Genomic DNA, 26760 nt, shown 5'->3' with positions numbered 1-26760 from the left:
AGCCATTTTGCTTTTTTGCATTTATTTTCTATGGGAATGGTCTTGATCCCTGTCTCCTGTACAATGTCATGAACTTCATTCCATAGTTCATCAGGCACTCTTATCTATCAGATCTAGGCCCTTAAATCTATTTCTCACTTCCACTGTATAATCATAAGGGATTTGACTTAGGTCATACCTGAATGGTCTAGTGGTTTTCCCTACTTTCTTCAATTTAAGTCTGAATTTGGCAATAAGGAGTTCATGGTCTGAGCCACAGTCAGCTAAGAAATAATAATACTCAAAATAACAAAAGTTTCCCCACTTATTGAGCACATTCTATACCAGGAATGCTAAAGCTTCATATGTACCATTTGTTTCATCCACACAGTAACTCTATGAGGACTTCCCTGGTGGCCCAGTGGTTAAGAATCCATCTGCCAATGCAGGAAACATGGGCTCTATCCCTGGTCTGGGATAATCCTGCATGCCACGAGGCAACTGAGCCCATGTCCCACAGCTACTGAGTCCATGTGCCTCAAATTCATGCTCCAAACAAAGGGAAGCCACCACAGTAAGAAGCCCGTGCACCTCAATGAAGAATAGCCCCTACTGGCTGCAAATAGAGAAAGCCCTCCCATGGCAACGAAGACCCAGCACAGCCAAAAATAAATCAACAAATAAATAAAGTAAAACTTTTTTAAAAACATAAAGTCTGTTGCTTATTTAAGTTATATGCAGAGTACATCATGTGAAATGCTGGGCTAGATGAATCACAAGCTGGAATCAAGATTGTCGGGAGAAATATAAACAATCTCAGATATGCAGATGATACCACTGTAATGGCAAAAAGTGAAAAGGCACTAAAGAGCCTCTTGATGAATGTGAAAGAAGAGAGTGAAAACTGGCTTAAAACTCAGGATTCAAAAAACTAAGGTCATGGCATCCGGCCCTATTGCTTCATGGCAAACAGATGGGGGAAATGTGGAAACAGTGTCAAATTTCATTTTCTTGGGCTCCAAAATCAATGTGAATGGTGACTACAGCCATAAAACTAAAAGCAGCTTGCTCCTTGTAAGAATATCTATGTCAAACCTAGACAGTGTTTTAAAAAGCAGAGACATCACTTTGGTGACAAAGGTCCACCTGGTCAAAGCTATGGTTTTCCCAGTAGTCATGTATGGATGTGAGAGTTGGGCCATAAAGAAGGCTGAGCACCAAAGAATTGATGCTTTCCAACTGTGGTGTTGGAGAAGACTCTTAAGAGTCCCTTGGGCAACAAGGAGATCAAACCAGTCAATATTAAAGGAAATCAACCCTGAATATTCATTGATTCTGAAGCTGAAGCACCAATACTTTGGCTACCTGATGCAAAGAGCTGACTCATTGGAAAAGACCTTAATGCTGGCAAAAATTAAGGGCAAGAGAAGAAGCGGGTGACAGAGGATGAGATGGTTGGATGGCACCACTGACTTAATGGACGTGAGTTTGAGGAAACTCAGAGAGATAGCAATGGACAAAGTAGCCTGGCATGCTTCAAGGGGTCACAAAGAGTCTGACATGATTTAGCAACTGAACAACAACAATTAAAAAAATAACTTTATGAGGCAAATATTATTACTATCCCGATTTTACAGATGTCAAAACAGGTAGAAATAAGTTAAATATATTGCCAGAGTTACCTGGTGTTCAGATGGTAAAGAATCTGCCTGCAATTCGGGAGACCTAGGTTCGATTCTTGGGTTGGGAAGTTCCCACGGGGAAAGGGATGGCAACCTACTTCAGTTATCCTTGCCTGGAGAATCCCTGGGACAGAGAAGCCTGGTGGGCTACAGTCCATGGGATCACAAAGAGTCAAACACAACTGAGTGACTAACACTTTCAATTTTCACCTGGTTGGTAAGTGGCAGAGCTAGTTTTCAAAACTTGCCATTCTGAATATAGGTCTCTTAACCACTGCACTGCAGTGCCTTACATTGGGAAAGTCCTTGATTATGATGCAGTAGCCCTCTGAGGAATGGCAACCAGACAGCAACCCACCCCATACCCAGCTGACTTTTCAAGTAATGAATTCAATTTTCCAAAGGTAAAGACACAATGAGTCTAGAGAATGGGTTTAAAGAATCAGCTCTATCTTGGAGTGTCCTGCTATGGATTGATTTGAGTGCCTACCTCTCTGGCCTCTACCCCCAATTCAGATGATGAAGCCCTAAGCCCCAGTGTGACTATACCTTGAGACAGAATCTTTCAGTTCAGTTCAGTTCCGTTCAGTCGCTCAGTCGTGTCTGACTCTTTGTGACACCATGAATCGCAGCACACCAGGCCTCCCTGTCCATCACCAACTCCTGGAGTTCACCCAGACTCACGTCCATAGAGTCAGTGATACCATCTAGCCATCTCATCCTCTGTCGTCCCCTTCTCCTCTTGCCCCCAATCCCTCCCAGCATCAGAGTCTTTTCCAATGAGTCAACTCTTCGCATGAGGTGGCCAAAGTACTGGAGTTTCAGCTTCAGCATCATTCCTCCCAAAGAAATCCCAGGGCCGATCTTCTTCAGAATGGACTGGTTGGATCTCCTTGCAGTCCAAGGGACTCTCAAGAGTCTTCTCCAACACCACAGTTCAAAAGCATCAATTCTTCAGCACTCAGCCTTCTTCACAGTCCACCTCTCACATCCATACATGACCACAGGAAAAACCATAGCCTTGACTAGATGGACATTTGTTGGCAAAGTAATGTCTCTGCTTTTGAATATTCTATCTTTAGAGAGCACTAATTTATAAAATCTGCCCCACCCCACCCATTCCCCACACCAGTCCCATGAATGGTCTGTACTGGCTGCCAGGTACTTGTTTGTGTTGGAGTAAAACACATGCAGGGGTCAAGGCAAGCACTTGTAACCCACAAACTATTAATAACTTCCACAGTAGAGCTGTAGTGCCCTTTGGAACCAGAGAGGGCCTCCTGGCGGCCAGGTACTTGAACTTGTAATGAACCCAATGAATACACTCTGATGGTGTTGTCTGTGTCGTGAACACAAGGCTCTAGTCTTTAGATTTCCCCATGAAGTTCTAGTGCAAACTGCTTTGATTGGGTTTCATATAAAAAGTCAATTTACTTTAAGAAGGGAAAAAGAAAGAACAATGGAAAGATTTTCTGTTTGAGTTGAAGAATATCAAGAAATCAGTGAGATCAGACTGATTACAAACGACTTTAAAATCTTCAAATCACACACAGTGGAGACCAGTCCTCTGAAGTTACAAACTATGTTTGGCAGCACTTAGTAGAGATGCAAATAGGTCCCTGAGGGATACAAAAAACCTTGGCAGAGAACAGTAAAGAGAGTTACAAAAAGTTTCATTTAATGGAAAGAGGATAGCTTATCTCTAAAAGGCTCCTCTAGATGGAATTCTCCAGGTAAGAATATTGGAAGGGGTCACTGTTTTCCAGGGCACCTTCCCGACACAGAAATCAAACCAGTGTCCTCTACATTGCAGCCAGGTTCTTTACCAGCGAGCTACCAGGGAAACTTATCTCTAGAGGCAGTCACAATCACTTAAGAGCACCAAAATCCCTATAACTCAGAGTGACTGAGTCCAAAAATAAGTTCAAGTCATCTCAGAACCTTAAAGAACTATGTCACATGGGAATAATAGTTTTGATGCAAATGCTCAACTTCAGAAAGCTTAAAGGTTCTGAATGGCAGGAAAGAATGGGAAACTAAAAGAATAACAACAGCAAAATGCTTGAAAACTTCAACACACAATGGGAACTTGTAAGTGATAAAGAGAGACAGTTAAAATCTCTGAAACTTCCTGAGGATAAGTGTACCTCATCTCATTAGAGAAGACTTACACTGATGAAGGCAACTTGAAATCAGAGGGGATAAGGTGGTTCAGAAAAATGAGACAGAACAGGCACCATCTTGAAAGCAGGACTCCAACTTGGGCTGGACTGTGGACTTTTAGCTGTAGGCCCAGTATTTATGGAAACGACATAGCAACTGGAAAACCAGACCCCCCAGATGGAAGAGCCCCAGGGCTTGTACCTAGACGCTCCATTGCCTAAAAGAACACACTAATTATCTGTGTAATCGAATAAAATAATAAATTCTATTATGTTTTTTGGGGTATGACCACAGGCCTATTGATAATTGTCCACTGCTAACTACCTAGGCTTAAGGCATATGAATCATGGGCTAACTTTGATTGTATCTTTCTTTCCTTTGTTCAGACTAGCTTCAGGGAATTTGGGGAGGTGGGTTTGGGCACGTACACTTAGGGTATATAAGGTTTTCACAAAAGCTGGTCGGGGTCCTTGGCTAAGAGGAGACTCTGCCTTGGGCCCGCCGGTGTAATAAACTGCACTCCACTATCTCCATTGTCCTTCTAAGTGAGTTTGTTTCCCAGAACACGTGGCTACAGCATTATTTTCAAAGCCAGTCATTGATTATTAAAGTAAATATTAGGTTATTTGTACTGATTTCTTCATATAACTGGTAGCACATAGAAATAGACTTTTATATTTCAAATATCTCTGACTGTTCACGTCAGGCTTCAATTATGGCTGCAGTTGTCATGGACTAATTTATTCATTTAAAATACAATACTTAAACAATCGAATTCTGGGGGGTCCAATTGAAATGAAAATAATGTTTTAATAAGAATTATAGTTTCAGCTATCTATATTCTAAAACTACTCTTTTAGGAGTTATATAAAACTTTAATAAGAGAAAATGCGTCATCATTTAAAGGGCAGCACCTACACTAGAAAAAGGTCAATCAAAATTTCTTTAAGGAGGGGAAATCACACAGATCTTTGGCTGTACATATGGATGTTCTCAGCAACTGAATCAAACCTGCACATCACCCTGGACCCGGTGCCTTTACATCCCCCTCCTCCCCTGGCACCTTGAGGATGCAGGAAATTCCCTGACCCTCTCTAGCAGCTGCCCTGGGCTGCAAGTGGAATACCAGGTGTGGCAAAGACTGGATTCTAAACTCTGATTCTGCTCATTTTTGTCTGTTTTGATCATTTTCTTAGCTCTTTGAGCTTTCAGTCAACAGAGCTGCCAAGCAACTTCAAATTTTTTTGTCATAGGAGAAAATCCTGTATCTAGAAAGAAGTGGTGCTTTCTGATTCTTTCCCCACATTTGGCCATGTTACTGTAGGTATCAAGTTTTCAGTATGTAAAGGTAATGTTTTCATAAACTTTGGGCAGTTTGTACTCTTTTCCTCTCTCTCTCTCATTTTTTTTAACCAACAAATGTATTTTGTCACAGTTCTGAAAGCCAGAAGTCAGTAATCGGCTGGCAGGGGCTCACACTCTGGATGCTCTAGGGAAGAGTTCTTTTCCCGTGTTTTCTAGCTCCTGGAGTCTGCAACATTCCTATCTCTGCCTTCATTTTCTACATTGCCTTCGTCTCTGTGTGTTCTACTCCATTTTAAGTTATAAATCCCCTCCTCAATTGATGCTGCCTTTCATATCCATCATGTAGTTTAGACAGTACAGAGTTCGATATAATTTAGTTTAGTTTCTTCGATAGCCCCGATTAAACCTACTATTAAGATTTTTATTGGTTTAATAAGAATTTTATAGATTATTTTAGGGTGAGTTGACATCTTTAATGATGTCTCATATCCACAGAAAAACATACATGAGTATTTAATAAACTGTCTTTCATATATTCAGCAGAATTTTCTTCATTCACATGCTGCACATTTAAGACTTGTTTTTAAGCATGTTAACCTGCCAATAATTATGCAAATACAACATTTTAAGGTGTTAAGCTTTTTTTCCTTCATTTTTTCCTTCTTTCTTTCCTTCAGTTAGCCTCTTTGCATAACCTCTGAGAGAATGGATAAAACAGGAAGATAACAGAAACCAGAAACTTGTTCCATGTGTTTCAACTTTTATTTTGAAAACTTAAACCCTGGAGGAGAGAGAGAATTTGGAGAGGGAATAAAATACCTTTGGGAGAAAGATGGCAGGAACAGTATGTACCCTTTCACCTGTCACCCACCTGAAACACAAAGACATATGGGCATGCTCTAGCCAGACTAACCTAGATTTGGAAAAGGGAGGAGAGGCAGGGGCAGAATTTTAAAGGAGTGGCTATAGGGCAGATCTAGGCAGAAAGATCAGGATCAGCCTTGAAGAAAGTTTTCAGTGCCCTGAAAATGGCTATGAAGCAGCAGCAACCTGGGTACACATGACTAGCAAGGCAAAGTCTACTGCAGTGGATAAGAAGAGGGGCAGAACTCTCCAAATTAACAAAGCCTTGCCACTCTGCGGGGCCCCCAGTACTGACAATACCAGGGACATACCACATGAAGCAAGAACTCTTATCTTCTAAAAATTCCCTGAGTCGAATACACACTCACGATCCAACCCCACACCAAACACATTATAATTATCTTGTTATATTGATGATAGGTTTCCTAATTTAGCCCAAATATGCCCCACATCATTTTGTGAACTTGTTAAAAAATTATGGCATGATACCACATCCTTCACTTTCTCATATTCGGTGAGAAATAAAACACTGGCACTTCAGTTGTTGCTCTTTATTTTTGTTGAATTCTGTGAGCTAATCAAAAAGTATAGAGCTATGCATATTATTTAATATCTCAGAATTTATCATTATTTGTTCCATGTTTTACTAAATTTGGCATGTATTTTCACAGGTTGATACTTAGGAATGAGGTTATCTGTGGCTTAGAGTTTTAAAATATTTATGAACTTTTTAATGTCACATATAATACACTTCACTTCACTTCATAACACACATACAGAAATGTAAATAAACCAGAGGTACACAGTGTTCTGTGATATACAAGTACAAAGTGATCTCCTGTTACAGCACCTACTCGAGAGAGTATTAACAGCAAGTTCTCCTCAACCACCTCACTTCTTACACAGTTGGAAAGCTTAACCACAAATAAGGTTTGGGTTTATGGGTCTAAAACACCAATATGACTGCTTCCAATTCTTTTTTCTTTTCCCTTTGAAAATAACATAATTTCCATACACTAAATGTACCCTTTTATGTATAGTTTTGAGAGTTTTCATGAACATAATCAGTGTGCACCTACCTCTATAAGGAGAGTATACAGTATATATCTCATCCCAAAATGTATTAATATTTCTTCGTTCATTTGGAATCAACAAATATCCCATTGTCAGCCCCTGGAATCTAGTTACGTGTTCTCTGAGCAGATATATCGCCTTGCAAGAATATCATATAAATGGAATCATACAGTAAATAGCCACTTCAGTCCGTCTATTTTCACACAGCATTATGTAACTGAGACTAATCCTTGGAAAAATGCCATATTTGCTTTACAGTTCCAGTGCTGCCTGTTCAGCAACATTTTTTCCAAACACAGCTTGCCAGAGCCACTTATTTACAAGAAATAAATCACTTTTAATGTTAGGGAGAGACATATAAAGTTTATTAAAATAGAGCTTGACAATCACTATGCAAGTATAAATGAAGATTAATGGTGGCAACAAAGAGGGAGCAGAGTCAGCGATGCATGAGACACTCTGGAGACGGCTCACTTTTCTTGGCATGAAATTTACAACTCCTTTATCACTGGATTTATTTCAGCTGAATCATGAAGGTGATCTTTCCAGTAAGAAATAAGGGGAAAGTAGTTTAGGCAAAGGAAACAGCGAGAACAAGAGTATGGTCATGGAAAATCACATGGCACATTTTGACGTCACAGTGCAATATATGTGATCGCAGAAAAGGACATGCATTATCTCAATTTCCTAGTTCAAATACAAGACCCCTCTTTCATCTGATATTCTGCTGTCTAGATATAATATCACTGAGTTGTGTCATGCTAAGCAAGTATAACTGGAGTGGATTATACTGTGATTTGAAAAAATGCTAGACACATTTTTGAGAATATGAATAATTAGCAAGCATTTTGTTGATCAGGTAGGTAATTAGAGCCAAATGGCAGTGATTGTATAACAACTTGGGCTTTTATCATTTTTGTTTTTTAAATATTTGAGGGGCAAAACTGAAAGGACAAAGCAGTTGTTTTTAAGCAGGTTTTTAGGTGCCCTTGTGTATTAATGCCAGGTCTCTCAGCAAGGAGTACAGAAGTTACTGGGTCTTCTGAGACCAATAATGAAGCTTATTTTTAACTCCCTCATGAACCTACTGAATAACAGTGTCCATTCAGATCCTTGACGTACCTTTCCTAATCAGCATAATTCATACTTTACCTGGCTTAAATTTATTTTTTTATTTATTTTGCTGTATGTGTTTTTTTCTTTTTTTTTAATTTAAATTTATTTATTTGAATTGGAGACTAAATACTTTACAATATTGTATTGGTTTTGCCATATATCAACATGAATCTGCCACGGGTGTACACACGTTCCCCATCCTGAACCCCCCTCCCACCTCTCTCCCCATACCATCCCTCTGGGTCATCCCAGTGCATCAGCCCCAAGCATCCTGTATCCTGCAACAAACCTGGTAATTTAATGAAGAACTTTTTGAGTGTCATCAGTGTCTCAGTTACTGAGCCATCGTCTGCAAATAACACATTGATCCAGACAATCTTTATTTCAAGGACCTCAAAATTTGGTGGGGTTGGCATACAGGGAAGTGGGAAACTTTCATGAAATAGGTAAAAGTCCATTGACAGATGAATGGCTAAAGAAGATGTAATATTCATATACACACACACATATATATGTGTGAAATTTATGGAGGATAAATTAGGAGTTTTGGATTAACATATATATGGGCTTCCCTGGTGGCTCAGAGCTTAAAGCGTCTGCCTGCAATGCCAGAGATCTGGGTTTGATCCCTGAGTCAGGAAGATCCCCTGGAGAAGGAAATGGCAACCCACTCCAGTATAAAGCAGGTAAACACCAAGGATCTAGCATATAGCACTGAGAATTATACTCAATATCTTCTAGTAATCTAGAATAATAAAGAATATTCATGTGTATATTTATGTATATAACTGAATCACTTTGCTGTACATTTGAAACTAACACATCGCAAATTAGCTATATAACAATTTTTAAAAATGGTTACTGAAAAAGAGCTGTAAGAATGTTCGGTACTTCGAACTATGGGAATCTTTGACATGTTAAGAAAACACTGGAAAAATCAAACCTGAGTAGGTAATAACCAGGTAAAAGATAAGAAACAGAAAGCCTTACAACCAGGGATATGAAAGAAATGGGGACTTTATTGGTGGTTCAGTGATTTAGACTCCGTGTATCCAGTACAAGGGGCTCGGGTTTGATCCCTGGTGGGGGAAATAAGATCCCACATGCTGCATGAGGCCACCCAAAAGTAAAAAAAAAAAAAAAAAAAAAAACAAAAAACAAGACAAGAATAAGAGCCTGTCCTATCAGGATTGTGATCTGCTGCCTAGGAGCAAAGGTGTGCATTCTGGTTGAAGAAGAGGATAAGGAGAGGGGCCACTTTGAATACTTTGTAGCTTATATTTTGAACATGAGGCCTCAAGCAAAAGATAGTGAGGATGAACTGACAGATTTAAATAGACATATGGATAAAAATGAAAACAAAAAAGAAGTTGTTGTCCATAAACTAGGCAAGAAGTGATGGCTATCTGCCCATGTATTGTCAGGAGGGAAAGAAGAACATGAATGGGACCGAGTGGTGTTAAAGGAACAGATGGGTTGAAGGGACTGTCTGACTGTGGGAGGCGCAATGGAGGGAAATGAAAATGACCTGCAGGCTTTCAGTTGAGAGGAGACAAGGGAATTATTCCTGAGATAGGAGATCATGGAGAAGAATTTTGAAACTTAATGTGTAAATGGTGCATGTGTCCAGAGTTGGCATGCTGGGATGTGGAGACCACAAGCTAGCTGTTGAATATGCATTTGGTCTTATGGGTATGGAGTCAGGAGAGCAGTTGAGTGGAGTCAGGAGAGCAGTTGAGTGGTTGTGTCTGAGGAAACCCTGGAAACACCATGATATAGCAATGACTGGTGCCGAGTACTTAAAAACACGTCTCAGTTCAGTTCAGTTCAGTTTAGTCGCTCAGTCGTGTCCAACTCTTTGCAACCCCATGAACTGCAGCACGCCAGGCCTCCCTGTCCATCACCAACTCCCTGAGTCCACCCAAATCCATGTCTAAGACACATCTCAGGTTGCTCTTTTCATTTCTGAAATTTTGTGAAAGCTGCAGGGATAGAGGAATGTCACTGCTACAACTTTAACCCTCTACTTCCTCCAACCTCTCCTCACTGAGGCAGAAGGTGCCAGGAGCATCCTCTGAGAAGCATCTTTCTCATGCACAGTCCAGTACGAGCCATTAGAGAGTGAGGAACTTGTCTGCAGGGATAATTAGGGGTGCTGCTTCTTCCAGCTGAACCATACCTCTTAAAAGTCCATCTCTGAAGTTTCTGAAACTACTCTGAAACTTCCTGAATCTTTCCCTGAAATAACTGCACCTAGCCAGCCGCGTGGGGCCATGCTACCTTCAGTGAGCACAGGCGCTTGGGTCCCACGGGCAGTGCGATGCCGGAGCTGGAAATGCCATAGAAGGGACAGAGCACAGATTTGGGTTGGTGTCTCAGGCAGGAGTCACGGAGGCGGGAGCACAGGTTGTCATCGCTGTCCAAGAGAAGGCCTGGCTGAGAATCCAAGTGAGAACCCGCGGTCAACCCAAACTTGGAGGGGGAACAGACAGGGAAGCCCAGGATGGCCCCATCCTCCCCGTTCCCGCGACCTGGGCTCCCTGACGTCTTCGGAGGCTGGTCACCAGCTAGTGTTCCTGGCCACGAAGAAGGTTGGAGAGGTAGGAGGCTCCGTCTATGAGACGACACGAGGAGCATCTTCCTGGACAACTAGAGGTTGTGACTGACCCTGACCCATGGCCACCCTGCCTTGATCCAGATTTTTCAGGGGTCACATTTCTTCCATTGGTTTTAGTTTTCCTCTGCATACTGGCCCTTGTCTTCTATTTTTGTCGCTGGTATCCTGCTCCTTAAAATTCCCTCAATAATCTCAGCGCTTGTCCGGCATTCTAGCAGCAAGGAAATTCTAATTAGCAAAAAGGATCATCAGACACTGCTTCTGTTTCGATCCCTCTTGCTACTGTAAATTAGATCTCTTTTGAGGGACAATCCTCCCGCTCCCAACTGCTTTAATCTATGCAAAGAAAACATAGCTAATGTATAACAACAAGAACAGTATTCATTCCTAGTTACTGTTTATTTTTCATATAGAAAGGAAAATCAAAGTAAAAATAGGCTATTCTTATTTTCCAAGTATATTTATGTTTTTGAAAAGCTAAATCTGTCTCATATATGTGAAGTACAACTATTTTCAGCTTTTAAGAAGTGCAGAAAAATAATAATTAAAAAAATTAAGTTCAAGACGTACCCATTTAGGATATAATTCTGTCTTTTTGGACTTCCCTGGTAGCACCAGAGGTAAAGAATCTGCTGGCCAGTGATGAGATATAAGAGACACGGGTTTGATCCCTGGGTTGGGAAGATTCCCTGGAGAAGGAAATGGCAACCCACTTCAGTATTCTTGCCTGGAGAATCCCATGGACAAGAAGCATGGCAGGCTACAGCCATAAGAGTCAAATAGGACTGAACACAACAACACACCGTCTTTTTATTATTGTGTGGATTGTAATCAATTTTATTAAGTTTAGTCTGATTTGTAAAAGGGGAGTTATCTTCTCACCCACCATAAAATTTTTAAATGAATATTAGACCCAATTTATTAGATCATATCCTGAAATAACTCACCTGCATATGAGTCCTTTCTTTTTTCTTCTAACAGAAATACCATGTCTTATAATGATCATTTAAAATGGATGCATATAATGTATAAAATATGTACTTATTATAGCTAGACAAAACATTTTGCGAAAAATACTTCACAAAAATTTAAGAAGAAGAGACTTTGGGCTTTATTATAGTTTTACTATAGACCACATATCCTCTTTTTACCCTTAACTTAGTCTTGTCATCTGTCTTCTGTGGGCAAACATGTTTATTTTTCAAACATGTTCTAAACTCCAAGTTTCATTGACTGGTACCTCCCTTGCTTTGCTAGCAGATTTACCATGGTTAAGATGTAATAAACATCTTATTTAAATGAAAACATTTAGTAGTAAATATGCACTTATTTCAGTTAGACAAAATATTAAAAAAAAACTTGAGCAAAATTTAATAAGGAAGGAAGTTCATTATTTTGTTATAGACCCCATGTCTCCTTTTTAGTCTTCACATAAATTGCATTGGCATCTCTAAAATAAATATTGTCCCTTACCAGGTTACTTTTAAGATCCTATAAAAGTAAAGTAGGTAATATCATTTAATCAAGTGGAGACAGGAGAGGAGTGAGAGGAGGAAATTAATGTTTATTGAGCATCCTTTATGTTTAGCAAGCATTGTAGGGACATGAAAATATTTATAAACAATCTTCATTAAAATGAAAGATCAGCTGAAGTATCATAGAGTTATTTATAAGTCATTAGCACCAGAAACATAGTAGATTTATCTTTGACATGTGGTATTAGATAATATCCCTCATGTCCAACTCTTCGCGACCTCATGGACTGTAGCCCACCAGGCTCCTCTGTCCATGGGGATTCTCCAGGCAAGAATACTGGAGTGGGTTGCCATGCCCTCCTCTAGGGGATTTTCCCAACCCAGGGCTCGAACCCAGGTCTCCTGCATTGAAGGCAGATTCTTTACCAGCTGAGCCACCCGGGAAGCCCATGAATGCTGGAGTGGGTAGCCTATCCCTTTTCTAGGGGATCTTCCCAACCCACAAATAGAACTGGGGGCTCCTGCATTGCAGGTGGATTCTTTACCAGCTGAGCTACCAGGGAAGCCCTTATAAACAATCTTCATTAAACTGAAAGATCATTTCAGTTGAAGTACCATAGAGTTATTTATGTCATTAGAACCAGAAATATAGCAGGTTTATCTTTGACATGTGGTATTAGATAATATCCTGGGCTTCCCAGGTGGCTTCAGTGGTAGAGAATCCACCTGCCAATGCAGAGATGCAAGAGACCTGGGTTTGATCCCTGGGTCAGGAAGATCCCCTGGAAGAGGAACAGGCAAACCACCCCACTGTTCTTACCTGGAAAATCCCATGGATATAGGAGCCTGGCAGGCTACAATCCATGGGGTCACAAAGAGCTGGACACAACTGAGTGACTGAGCACACATGCACACACACAATAGATGATACCTTAGTTTTACAGCGTCTGCAAGTAACTATGGAGTCAATGCTTTTTAATCCTGTTATAGCTACTTACTAGAATATCTTCATAAGATTATAACTGATATTCAATTTTGGCATCAATGGCATTGAAACATGTATAATATCATATATGAAACGAGTCTCCAGTCCATGTTCGATGCACGATACTGGATGCTTGGGGCTGGTGCACGGGGATGACCCAGGGGGAGGGTACGGGGAGGGAGGAGGGAGGAGGGTTCAGGATGGGGAACACGTGTATACCTGTGGCGGATTCATGTTGATATATGGCAAAACCAATACAATATTGTAAAGTTAAAAAATAAAATAAAATAAATTAAAAAAATATAAAGATAATAAGGTAAATTTTCATTGAAATCCCAATTTAGAACCAGTATGGAAAATTTTTTTATGGGAAATAAAGCTATCTTATACCTGGTTCTCTTGAAGAAGAAGCTATAGAGAAAATAGACTTAAGTCAAAATAGGAGGATCCAGTTAAAACAGTTGACATATTTCTAATTGTCAGACATATTGTATTCTGAATATATACTGCAGGCACAGAGGAAAAACTCTCTCATGTATTATACTTAAGATTTTGTTTGTTAATTGTTTGTTCACATATTGGGTGTAACAATATACTTTCTTTACTGTATATTTCTTATTATTTTTTGAACATATAGCCCAATAATAACATATAATGTTATTAAACATTTGCAATCTTTAAATTTACACACCAATGATATTTTAGAACTTGTTCAAATATAAAATCAACATACGTTTGAAAATAATCTTCATCAGTCTTTCTCCTCTTTTACACATGACTGTTGGTGAAATCAGTCCTGAATATTCACTGGAAGGACTCATGCTGAAGCTCTAATACTTTGGCCACCTGATGTGAAGAACTGACTCCTTAGAAAAGACTCTGATGCTGGAAAAGATTGAAGGCAGGAGAAGAAGGGGACGATAGAGGATGAGATAGTTGGATGGCATCACCGACTTGATGGACATGAGTTTGAGCAAGCTCCCGGCGTTGGTGATGGACAGGGAAGCTGGAGTGCTGCAGTGCATGGGGTTGCAAAGAGTCAGACATAACTGAGCAACTGAACTGAACTGAACAGTGCTATGCTAAGTCACTCAGTCATGTCCAACTCTTTGTCACCCTATGGACCCTAGTTCGCCAAGCTCCTCTCTCCATGGGATTCTCCAGACAAGAATACTGGAGTGGGTTGCCATGCCCTCCTCCAGGGGATCTTCCCGACCTAGGGATCAAACCCAGGTCTCCCACATTGAAGGCAGACACTTTAACCTCTGAGCCACCAGGGAAGCCCAGGAAGCCTCTTACATACATGACCAAACTGTAGTTAAGATAGCCCAGTCTGATGCTTTACATTGGAAACTGTGTGGAATTAGCACACATTATCAAGTGGTAATCTTTTCATTTTGTTCATCCATTTTAAAAATATTCTAGGTTATTTTGTACTGTTATTAACAACAAAAATTCTTTTCTAATCTCATGATTATACTTGGATGTTATTTGTAATAGAATATGAATATAAAGGGCTATTTTTGATTTTTTCCATACTAATTATTTTTTGGCATGAGCTTCTGCTGTTTCAGAGGGCACAGGTGGATCCATTTTAGATGTGTCCTAACAAAGTATATATCCACTTGACAATGGAGAGTTCCAGAACTTTAGATATTTTTGATAAGTTGTATGCTGTCATTTGGAAAAGAAGAAGTAAAACTCTCACTATTTGCAGATGACATGATCCTCTACATAGAAAACCATAAAGACTCCACCAGAAAACTACTAGAACTAATCAATGACTATAGTAAAGTGGCAGGATATAAAATCAACACACAGAAATCCCTTGTATTCCTATACACTAATAATGAGAAAATAGAAAGAGAAATTAAGGAAACAATTCCATTCACCATTGCAACGGAAAGAATAAAACACTTAGGAATATATCTACCTAAAGAAACTAAAGACCTATATATAGAAAACTATAAAACACTGGTGAAAGAAATCAAAGAGGACACTAATAGATGGGGAAATATACCATGTTCATGGGTTGGAAGAATCAATATAGTGAAAATGAGTATACTACCCAAAGCAATCTATAGATTCAATGCAATCCCTATCAAGCTACCAACAGTATTCTTCACAGAGCTAGAACAAATAACTTCACAATTTGTATGGAAATACAAAAAACCTCGAATAACCAAAGCGATCCTGAGAAAGAAGAATGGAACTGGAGGAATCAACCTACCAGACTTCAGGCTCTACTACAAAGCCACAGTCATCAAGACAGTATGGTACTGGCACAAAGACAGAAATATAGATCAATGGAACAAAATAGAAAGCCCAGAGATAAATCCACGCACATGTGGACACCTTATCTTTGACAAAGGAGGCAAGAATATACAATGGATTAAAGACAATCTCTTTAACAAGTGGTGCTGGGAAATCTGGTCAACCACTTGTAAAACAATGAAACCAGAACACTTTCTAACACCATACACAAAAATAAACTCAAAATGGATTAAAGATCTAAACATAAGACCAGAAACTGTAAAACTCCTAGAGGAGAACATAGGCAAAACACTCTCTGACATACATCACAGCAGGATCCTCTATGACCCACCTCCCAGAATATTGGGAAAAAAAGAAAAAAAAAAAAAAAAACCAAATGGGACCTAATTAAACTTAAAAGCTTCTGCACATCAAAGGAAACTATTAGCAAGGTGAAAAGACAGCCTTCAGAATGGGAGAGAATAATAGCAAGTGAAGCAACTGACAAACAACTAATCTCAAAAATATACAAGCAACTCCTACAGCTCAACTCCAGAAAAATAAAAGACCCAATCAAAAAATGGGCCAAAGAACTAAATAGACATTTCTCCAAAGAAGACATCCAGATGGCTAACAAACACATGAAAAGATGCTCAACATCACTCATTATCAGAGAAATGCAAATCAAAACCACTATGAGGTACCATTTCACACCAGTCAGAATGGCTGTGATCCAAAAGTCTACAAGTAATAAATGCTGGAGAGGGTGTGGGGAAAAGGGAACCCTCTTCCACTGTTGGTGGGAATGCAAACTAGTACAGCCACTATGGAGAACAGTGTGGAGATTCCTTAAAAAACTGGAAATAGAACTGCCTTATGACCCAGCAATCCCACTGCTGGGCATACACACTGAGGAAACCAGAAGGGAAAGAGACACGTGTACCCCAATGTTCATCACAGCATTGTTTATAATAGCCAGGACATGGAAGCAACCTAGATGTCCATCAGCAGATGAATGAATAAGAAAGCTGAGGTACATATACACAATGGAGTATTACTCAGCCATTAAAAAGAATACATTTGAATCAGTTCTAATGAGGTGGATGAAACTGGAGCCTATTATACAGAGTGAAGTAAGCCAGAAAGAAAAACACCAATACAGTATACTAACGCATATATATGGAATTTAGAAAGATGGTAACAATAACCCTGTGTACGAGACAGCAAAAGAGACACTGATGTATAGAACAGTCTTATGGACTTTGTGGGAGAGGGAGAGGGTGGGAAGATTTGGGAGAATGGCATTGAAACATGTAAAATATCATGTATGAAACGAGTTGCCAGTTCAGGTTCAAAGCACGATACTGGATGCTTGGGGCTAGTGCACTGGGACGACCCAGAGGGATGGTATGGGGAGGGAGGAGGGAGGAGAGTTCAGGATGGGGAACACATGTATACCTGTGGCGGATTCATTTTGATATTTGGCAAAACTAATGCAATTTTGTAAAGTTTAAAAATAAATAAAATTAAAAAAAAGTGGAGTATATTTAACATCATATAGTTTAGGTTTTGTATCATTTTACATACTGCTAGAATTTTTGTATCATTTTACATAGTACTAGAATTTCCTAGAATTTGACCATTAAAATAGGTCCTTTTCAAACTCCTGTCTTTTGAAATTACATTATATGTCATGAAGCTTTTGATTCTTATATATATCAAAAGAGTTTTAACTAGTGATAGCAGAACAAAGTCACAATAGTTTTGGCTTTGAACTTATTTTTTTGTAGGTAACAGTATATTTGACAGATTTTTTTCTTTATGGGTCTTCATGGTATTCTGTGCATTAATTTAGAATTTTTACACCTTTATGTCTTCTGCCATCTCAATGAACTAAATCAACAAAATAGATTTACTGATTCAACTTGATATTGAGTACTTGTGTGCTAGTTCTATAAGAAAGTATAAATGAATTGGGAAAAAGAAAAGACATATAAATCCTTCAAGTGCTCTGTTTTCAAGAAAGTGTACTTCTAAATGAAAAAAATGAAAATGATACATGTGACTATCAAGAAGCTTGATATTAGTGTTACTGACCAGGGTTCTTGGCCTCCTTAATCAATAGAAACTGATAAGAGGCCAGAAAAGAAATTCAGACAAGGTGTTATTGGGACTCCTGCTGCAGCAGAGGGAGAAGGCGATGGTACCCCACTCCAGTACTCTTGCCTGGAAAATCGCATGAACGGAGGAGCCTGGGAGGCTGCAGTCCTTGAGATCGAGAAGAACTGAGCGACTTCACTTTCACTTTTCACTTTCATGCATTGGAGAGGGAAATGGCAACCCACTCCAGTGTTCTTGCCTGGAGAATCCCAGGGACGGGGGAGCCTGGTGGGCTGCCGTCTATGGGGTCGCACAGAGTCGGACACGACTGAAGCGACTTAGCAGCAGCAGCAGCAGCTGCAGCAGAGAGGAGAGAGAACAAGTAACAAGTTCCCTTGATTGCTTGCTCCCCAAGGGGGTAGGCAAGCTGGTTCCTTTTATGGAATGAGGGTGGGAGTGTGTCCAGGGGTCCAGCTGGAGCGGTGGCATAGATGGTTTGCCCACCCCTTTGGTGGTGGTGTGTGCAAGGGGCATGCACAGTGCTCCTGTCTCTTCAGAAGTGACAGTTGGATCTTTGGTCTTTTTGTATCTTATTGTTCATAATTTGCCCCAACCACACGTGTGCAGTTATTTTTAGTACCTTATAGTTTCTTCATATTTTGTTGCCTAAGGAGACATCTGTCTAAATTCAAGCACTGCAGCAAAGGGCCCCAGGTCCCAGTTCCTAGCCTTTTCATTAATAAATAGTTTAGGGATTTTAAACTGTTCTACTGCTGTTGATCTTGTTTTAATGTTAGCATTGTATCATTAGAGTTGTGTTGTTTTAATGTTAGTAGTCAGTGTTTTAATGTTATAGTTGTGCCTACTTATAGATTTAAGGGGGAAAGATCTTGGAAAGAATTTATGGAAGTTTTAGAGATAAGAAAATGTCTCAAACTCACATTGTGTGTTGATGTTGGAGAAGGGTGAGAATCATAGGAACCCAGTAGTCTCAAGAATTGGTTGTTGACTGAGTAAATGATTAAAGTTGTTAATCTGTCAAGCATATTAATTATCCAGTATGTACTCAAAATTCTCCAAGCCAGGCTTCAGCAATATGTGAATCGTGAACTTCCTGATGTTCAAGCTGGTTTTAGAAAAGGCAGAGGAACCAGAGATCAAATTGCCAACATCTGCTGGATCATGGAAAAAGCAAGAGAGTTCCAGAAAAACATCTATTTCTGCTTTATTGACTATGCCAAAGCCTTTGACTGTGTGGATCACAATAAACTGTGGAAAATTCTGAAAGAGATGGGAATACCAGACCACCTGATCTGCCTCTTGAGAAATTTGTGTGCAGGTCAGGAAGCAACAGTTAGAACTGGACATGGAACAACAGACTGGTTCCAAATAGGAAAAGGAGTTCATCAAGGCTGTATATTGTCACCCTGTTTATTTAACTTATATGCAGAGTCCATCATGAGAAACGCTGGACTGGAAGAAACACAAGCTGGAATCAAGATTGCTGGGAGAAATATCAATAACCTCAGATATGCAGACGACACCACCCTTATGGCAGAAAGGGAAGAGGAACTCAAAAGCCTCTTGATGAAAGTGAAAGTTGAGAGTGAAAAAGTTGGCTTAAAGCTCAACATTCAGAAAACGAAGATCATGGCATCCGGTCCCACCACTTCATGGGAAATAGTTGGGGAAACAGTGGAAACAGTGTCAGACTTTATTTTTCTGGGCTCCAAAATCACCGCAGATGGTGACCGCAGCCATGAAATTAAAAGACGCTTACTCCTTGGAAGCAAAGTTATGACCAACCTAGATAGCATATTCAAAAGCAGAGACATTACTTTGCCAACAAAGGTCCATCTAGTCAAGGCTATGGTTTTTCCTGTGGTCATGTATGGAAGTGAGAGTTGGACTGTGAAGAAGGCTGAGGGCCGAAGAATTGATGCTTTTGAACTGTGGTGTTGGAGAAGACTCTTGAGAGTCCCTTGGACTGCAAGGAGATCCAACCAGTCCATTCTAAAGGAGATCAGCCCTGGGATTTCTTTGGAAGGAATGATGCTTAAGCTGAAACTCCAGTACTTTGGCCACCTCATGCAAAGAGTTGACTCATTGGAAAAGACTCTGATGCTGGGAGGGATTGGGGGCAGGAGGAGAAGGGGACGACAGAGGATGAGATGGCTGGATGGCATCATTGACTCGATGGACGTGAGTCTGAGTGAACTCTGGGAGTTGGTGATGGACAGGGAGGTCTGGCGTGCTGCAATTCATGGGGTCACAAAGAGTCGGACACGACTGAGCAACTGATCTGATCTGATGTACCCAATCCAATTTGAGTGAAACAAATGATTTTTATGAAATTTTTTGTATCTGAATTATTGTGGTCAGTCTATCTCTAAATGAAAAGAATGCTCATTACCATTTATTTTTACTGTAATACTAAAACTTCATCACTGTAAAACACAGCTGTGCTGCTACTTTGACATTTACTATATTCTATAGTTTTCAGTCATTATCATTAAGAATAGGTCATGCTGATTTATTAAAGCAAGCTGAACACTATTTAAATAATAAAGATTAAAGAGCACATAAAAATGATTTCCTGGTCAAGGACTCCCAGAAATCTTCTTGTGTTATATCCTGTTTCTAATAGTGAGTTACTAACTTGGTCTTAAGAAATAAAATCTAAACATGCCGAATTGTTTTTTAAAAACGTTCTTCATTCAATTTAGATATTGTCCTGTATCATCTACAAAATATTTTTATTACAGTGCTTTAATGGCACATGCCTTTTTCACTATTGCCTAAAGTTGAAACAGCCACTTACTAGAAACAGCTTGTAGCTCTAAGAAATAATAGACAGGAAATTCACTTCCCTGAAACTAGACTGAGGATTTTCTTTGGTAGTTAGAGAGGAACAAGTCAAAGGTTTCACTTTACTAGAAGTCTCTCATTAAAACCATTGCTCAACATGACATAATTTACAAGAAGCCGCATGTTTCCTCAACATGGCAATTTTCTCAGTCTCCTTTGGTAGTGAATTACACTCATCTGTTGCTTATATTGAGATGTACTTCCTTTCTCATTCAGACTGTCACAACATGAAGGATGAAACAGATACATTCACTGTCACCTAGCAGCAATGGGCTCCCTATGTGACCGGTTGCCTGTGAACTGTCAGTGTTATATAAGCAGTGTTATCCTATCTCTCTTTGGAAACTCCCCTCAACGCCAGCCCCACTCCCTTCGCAACTGCCCTGCCCCATGCCTTCTGCCTGCCTTTTGTCTGTGGAATACTTTAGCCAAAGAATAAATTTAATCAGAGAAATGAAGAATGCAGAAACAAAGGAAAACAGCCAAAGGAGACCAAATAATAATAATGTAGTCATTAAGCATAGTAAAGGATCTTTAGCTCCTTCTCAAAGACTATATATAATAGTCTGAGCCATATCCTGCGAGCTGTCTTATAGGTACTGAAACCCCAGATGGAAGAAGTTAAGTATATGATGACCAGACTGTACCTAGGACATGAGTTGCCATAATTCTCAGAACTGAACTCAAAGAAATGGGAACAAGTGGACCCTGGAATTAAAGGTTAACTAATTTGGAAAGCTCAGCAGTGGCCACAGGACTGGAAAAGGTCAGTTTTCATTCCAATCCCAAAGAAAGGCAATGCCAAAGAATGCTCAAACTACTGCACAATTGCACTCATCTCACACACTAGTAAAGTAATGCTCAAAATTCTCCAAGCCAGGCTTCAGCAGTACATGAACTGTGAACTTCCAGATGTTCAAGTTGGATTTAGAAAAGGCAGAGGAACCAGAGATCAAATTGCCAACATCCGCTGGATCATGGAAAAAGCAAGAAATTTCCAGAAAAACATCTATTTCTGCTTTATTGACTATGCCAAAGCCTTTGACTGTGTGGATCACAATAAACTGTGGAAAATTCTGAAAGAGATGGGAATACCAGACCACCTGACCTGCCTCTTGAGAAACCTGTATGCAGGTCAGGAAGCAACAGTTAGAACTGGACATGGAACAACAGACTGGTTCCAAATAGGAAAAGGTACATCAAGGCTGTATATTGTCACCCTGCTTATTTAACTTATATGCAGAGTACATCATGAGAAACGCTGGGCTGGAAGATGCACAAGCTGGAATCAAGATTGTGGGGAGAAATATCAATAACCTCAGATATGCAGATGACACCACCTTTATGGCAGAAAGTGAAGAAGAACTCAAAAGCCTCTTGATGAAAGTGAAAGAGGAGAGTGAAAAAGTTGGCTTAAAGCACAACATTCAGGAAACTAAGATCATGGCATCTGGTCCCATCACTTCATGGCAAACAGATGGGGAAATAGTGGAAATGGTGGCTGACTTTATTTTTCTGGCCTCCAAAATCACAGCAGATGGTGACTGCAGCCATGAAATTAAAAGATACTTACTCCTCGGGAGGAAAGGTATGACCAACTTAGACAGCATATAGAAAAGCAGAGACATTACTTTGCCAACAAAGTTCCATCTAGTCAAAGCTATGGTTTTTCCAGTAGTCATGTATAGATGTGAGAGTTGGACTATAAAGAAAGCTGAGTGCCAAAGAATTGATGCTTTTGAACTGTGGTGTTGGAGAAGACTCTTGAGAGTCCCTTGGACTGCAAGGAGATCCAACCAGTTCATCCTAAAGGAGACCAGTCCTGGGTGTTCATTGGAAGGACTGATGCTGAGGCTGAAACACCAATACTTTGGCCACCTGATGTGAAGAGCTGACTCATTGGAAAAGACTGTGATGCTGGGAAAGATTGAAGGCAGGAGGAGAAGGGGATTACTGAGGATGAGATGGTTGGATGGCATCACCAATTCAGTGGACATGAGTTTTGGTAAACTCTGGGAGTTGGTGATGGACAGTCAGGCCTGGTGTGCTGTGGTTCATGGAGTCTCAAAGAGTTGGACACAACTGAGCAACTGAACTGAAGTGAACTGCACCTAAAACAACCAAGATGATGGTAGTCAGACACTGATGACCAGTTTGAAGATGACTATTAAAGATGAATATGTTGTTTCTGTATTTAGCCTCCTCCCACCTCCATTTCTGGAGAAGGCAATAGGACCCCACTCCAGTACTTTTGCCTGGAAAATCCCATGGATGGAGGAGCCTGGTAGGCTGCAGTCCATGGGGTTGCTGAGGGTTGGACACGACTGAGCGACTTCACTTTCACTTTTCACTTTCATGCATTGGAGAAGGAAATGGCAACCCACTCCAGTGTTCTTGCCTGGAGAATCCCAGGGGCAGGAGAGCCTGGTGGGCTGACGTCTGTGGGGTCACACAGAGTCGGACACAACTGAAGTGACTTAGCAGTAGCAGTAGCAGCACTTCCATTTCTGTCTATAAAAACTCTTGCCCCACTGGTTGTCAGTTAGGGAGGAGTTGGCCTTTGGACAGGTGTCTACCTTCTTGCTCAGTTGCTGGAATCTGAAATAAAGCAAACTTTCCTTTCCATCAACCTGGCCTGTTTACTGGCTTTTGGGCAGTAAACAGCCAGACCCTCACCCTTTTGGTATAAATGTGGCCAAATAATTCTGATTTGTGTGATAATATTTGAGATATTTAGTCTATAGATCCAGAAAGACAAAAATGCATATGTGTGCATGGGCATGCTTACCTAATGAAGCTGATTAGACTTGTATTTTCTCACTTGTTGTTCAGTGGCTAAGTTGTGTCCAACACTTTGTGACGCCATGGACTATAGCCCACCAGGCTCTTCTGCCATGGAATTTTCCAGGCAAGAATACTATAGTGGGTACCATTTCCTTCTCCAGATCTTCCTGGACCAGGAATCAAACCCACACTTCATGCACTGGCAGGCAGATTCTTTACCACTGAGCCACCAAGGAAGCCTTATTTTCTCACTTCCTCATATGAAAATTTTCATTACAATTTAAAATTTAATAGTCCCATTTATCATGTTTATTGCATGCCAGGAATGGAGGGGACATTTCATTCACTATCTTATTTACCCCTCATCACAGCCCTGTGAAGTATTAATTGATCACCTTCTGTTACAAATGAGAAATCTAGGACAATGCTGGGATTTCTAGCACAAGTCTGCCCAATCACAAAGTGTACTCTTAGCTGCTATTTGATCAACCAAGTTCTCTTCTCAAATCAAAGAAAACATGTTAGTGAAAAGTGCATTTAGGCAGTGAAGTCAAGGAACATATGTACCAGACTTACCCAAGTCATGATTTTTGACATTCCATTATCCTACCCCTAAAATGAGGACTTCGATCCTGAGCAGAGGTTGCTGACTGGCAGCTATACCCTGGAGTTGTGTCTTTGGTTTGACAAGGAATTTTTCTTTATTGTTTGTTTTTAACTAGTTGTTGGCTTTTTAAATTAGATATTTCATAAGTATTAAAAAGAAAAAAAGAATGAAAGAAGAAAAATGCTTGGTTATTGTGAAAAGAAACCATCTAGCATAATAGGCCCCTCTCCCCAAAAGAAAAATAAGCCCCAATTTTGTTAGTACAATAATCAGCTGGTGGTAGCAGCTCATCCCTCTATGTGGTCAGCTCCTTTGCATGCCCTAGTCTCCACCTCTCCCAGTAGTCTCGAACTCAACCACTGTCACACATTACATTCCCTGCTCTGCCTCTGTTGACATCTGAGTATGCACCCTGTCCTCAAGCCATTATTTCCCAAACTATCCTGTGCAGAGCTGGTGGGTAGGGCCCCAAGATTTCCACGCAACCTTTAATCAAAGACCTTGATACACATTATTTTTAAAATAAATCATTTATCTTAAAATAAGCTTAAAAACCATTCATCTTGATGACTTTCCCAGCTCTAAAATAGGTAACTCTTATTCAGCTCTAACTAGAATATCTTTTCTTATTATTGTGCAGGTAAGAAAATACAGAAATTCTAAGAAGGTTTAAAATGTTTCTGTAAAACAAAAAAATCATACATTTTAAAACTAAGGAAGAAATAAACAATGTGAGTTATTAGTAATAATACATACTATCTTTTCATTACCTGTGAAAGATCTGCAAACTATGGCCCACGGGTCAAATTTGACTGATGGCAGTCAGTTTTTGTGGATAAAGTTTTGTTTCAGCACTGCTATACCCAATCCTTTATGTATTGTCTATGACTGTTTTTACTCTATAATTACAGAAAAGTAGTCTCAACAGAGATTGAATTGTCTGAATTTACTATCTGCCCCTTTATAGAAAAAGTTTGCAAAAATCTAGAGAAAAATCTGGGTGATACCCATAGAGCAGAATGGTTCTGGCTCAGTTGGGACTAAGTTAGTATATAAATTTGCTAGAGTTAAGTGATGTTTAAGACACTGTTCTTCTCCACTACATTTCTAATTGATACATTTGCTCTGTCACAAACAACTGAATAAGATATCTCAGTAACTGTGCTTATAAATAATATAGAAATATACAGAACGTAGTACTGTCAATTCTCTAGCATTTGACAGGCATTATGCTAAATACTTAATTTTTAATACTATCACAATGATAAGCACTAGTATATTAGCTATATTTTCCCAGATAGTTTAAGTAGCAGACTTAATGTCACATTTAAACTGAGGGGTCAATGTAACAATGTAGTCACAGGGAATATAGTGGGAGGCAGATTCTTACTCAGCCTTTAAGTTAAGAGGAATTTGCTGGAGGTGTATTAGCTAGATTATAAGGGGTGTATGGGAGAAGAAGAGAAAAGAGAGAGAGTGAGGATTTACAAAGGCCATAGGCAATCTCTAAATTTCCTGACAATTTCCTTTAATTTTATCTTCTTATCCCCTGCAGTAAATGGATATAGGTAATGAGATTGCACTGATAAGCTGCATGAAAAATAATAATACTAAAAACAGCCCAAGCCTCAGCCATTTGTTGAACATGTTCTAAGTGCCATGTATGATAGGACCTTACATATATGGCTTGGTTTAATCCACAAAGTAACTTTATTAGGCAAATACTATTAACCCCATTTTACAGATAAACAAAGGCAAAGAGAAATATCTTACCCAGAGTTACTGGATGTGAATGGGCAGAGTCAGATTTTCAAATGATGTGCTCTCATTCCAGAAATCATCTTAACCGCTGTATTGAACTGCTTCACCTTGTTCAGCCTCCTCAGTACAATACAGTAGCTCTCAGACCAGCTGACTTCCCATGTCAAGAATTGAAATTCTATAAAGGACAAATGACATATATACACTGCCATGTGTAAAACAGACAGCTAGTGGAAAGCTGCTGTATAGCACAGGAGCTCAGCTCACGGCTCTGTGATGACCCAGAGGACTGGGGTGATGGGTGGGAGGGAGGCTGAAGAGGGAGGGGATATATGAATACATATAACTGTTGCACAGCAGAAACTAACAAAACACTGTAAAGCAATTATACTTCAGTAAAAGAAAACAAGGTAAAATAAATTCTGTAAAGGTGGGGACATATGGGCTCAGAGAATCAGAGCCTGTTTTGGAGCCTTCCGTTGGGCAGAATTGTGATGCTAAGTCCCTTTCTGTGCATCAAGCAGGGATTCCCTGATCCAATCAGCAGCAACCAAGAGTCAACATATTCAAACATTAGGAAATCAGGGGGAAGAATGTGACCATCAAGTAGAGATTCTTGGATGCCTCTCTATTTAGGTAGTCATTGAATTATTGGCCTCACTTTAGAAATCAATAAATTAATTCTCTGAACTGTTAAATAACTTCCCCAAAGTTGTACAGCTTTTAAAGTATCAGATTCCAACTTTGAATCAAGGTTGGTCTAATCCAGTAATGTTTGTTCTTTTTTTCACATCATGAAAAATTTAATTTCTGAAACCTAAAATATCAGAAAATCCAGGAATTTAATTTAGTACACTAAAGTCTTTGGTTTTTCTTTTAAGGGTCTAAGCATTATTTGAAGTCTAAAAGGCTTGCTAATAGAGTAACCATTCGTGAAGAAAAGTTGCTCAGAATTTCAAAAATGTTGACAGTAATTTTCATTTGCAGTATTCATAAAAGTTTGAGAATCTTTTATAAATTGACTTCAAAATTTGTCATCCCAATTTTGTACAAACAAATCTTTAAGATGTTTTACTTTTCTTCACCTAAGATCAAATGAAATGCAGTGAAATTTTCAAGACAATCCT

The 26760-nt window shown here is 39.7% G+C and overlaps 1 long non-coding RNA gene across 1 annotated transcript; it reads right to left on the bottom strand.

Annotated features, from left to right (window-relative positions):
- Positions 1 to 6982: 6982 nt before the first annotated feature.
- LOC123334882 lies at positions 6983 to 25807 on the bottom strand. Its single transcript, XR_006553075.2, has 2 exons — positions 25646 to 25807; positions 6983 to 7608 (listed from the first exon to the last, which is right to left on the bottom strand). It is a non-coding gene; the product is annotated as an uncharacterized LOC123334882 (long non-coding RNA).
- Between the last annotated feature and the right edge of the window lie 953 nt (positions 25808 to 26760).

The sequence above is a fragment of the Bubalus bubalis genome, chromosome 8 (assembly GCF_019923935.1).
Source record: "Bubalus bubalis isolate 160015118507 breed Murrah chromosome 8, NDDB_SH_1, whole genome shotgun sequence".
Taxonomy (NCBI): Eukaryota; Metazoa; Chordata; class Mammalia; order Artiodactyla; family Bovidae; genus Bubalus; species Bubalus bubalis.
Note: the sequence above shows the minus strand (reverse complement) of the source record. Positions and strands in the feature narration are given on the sequence as shown.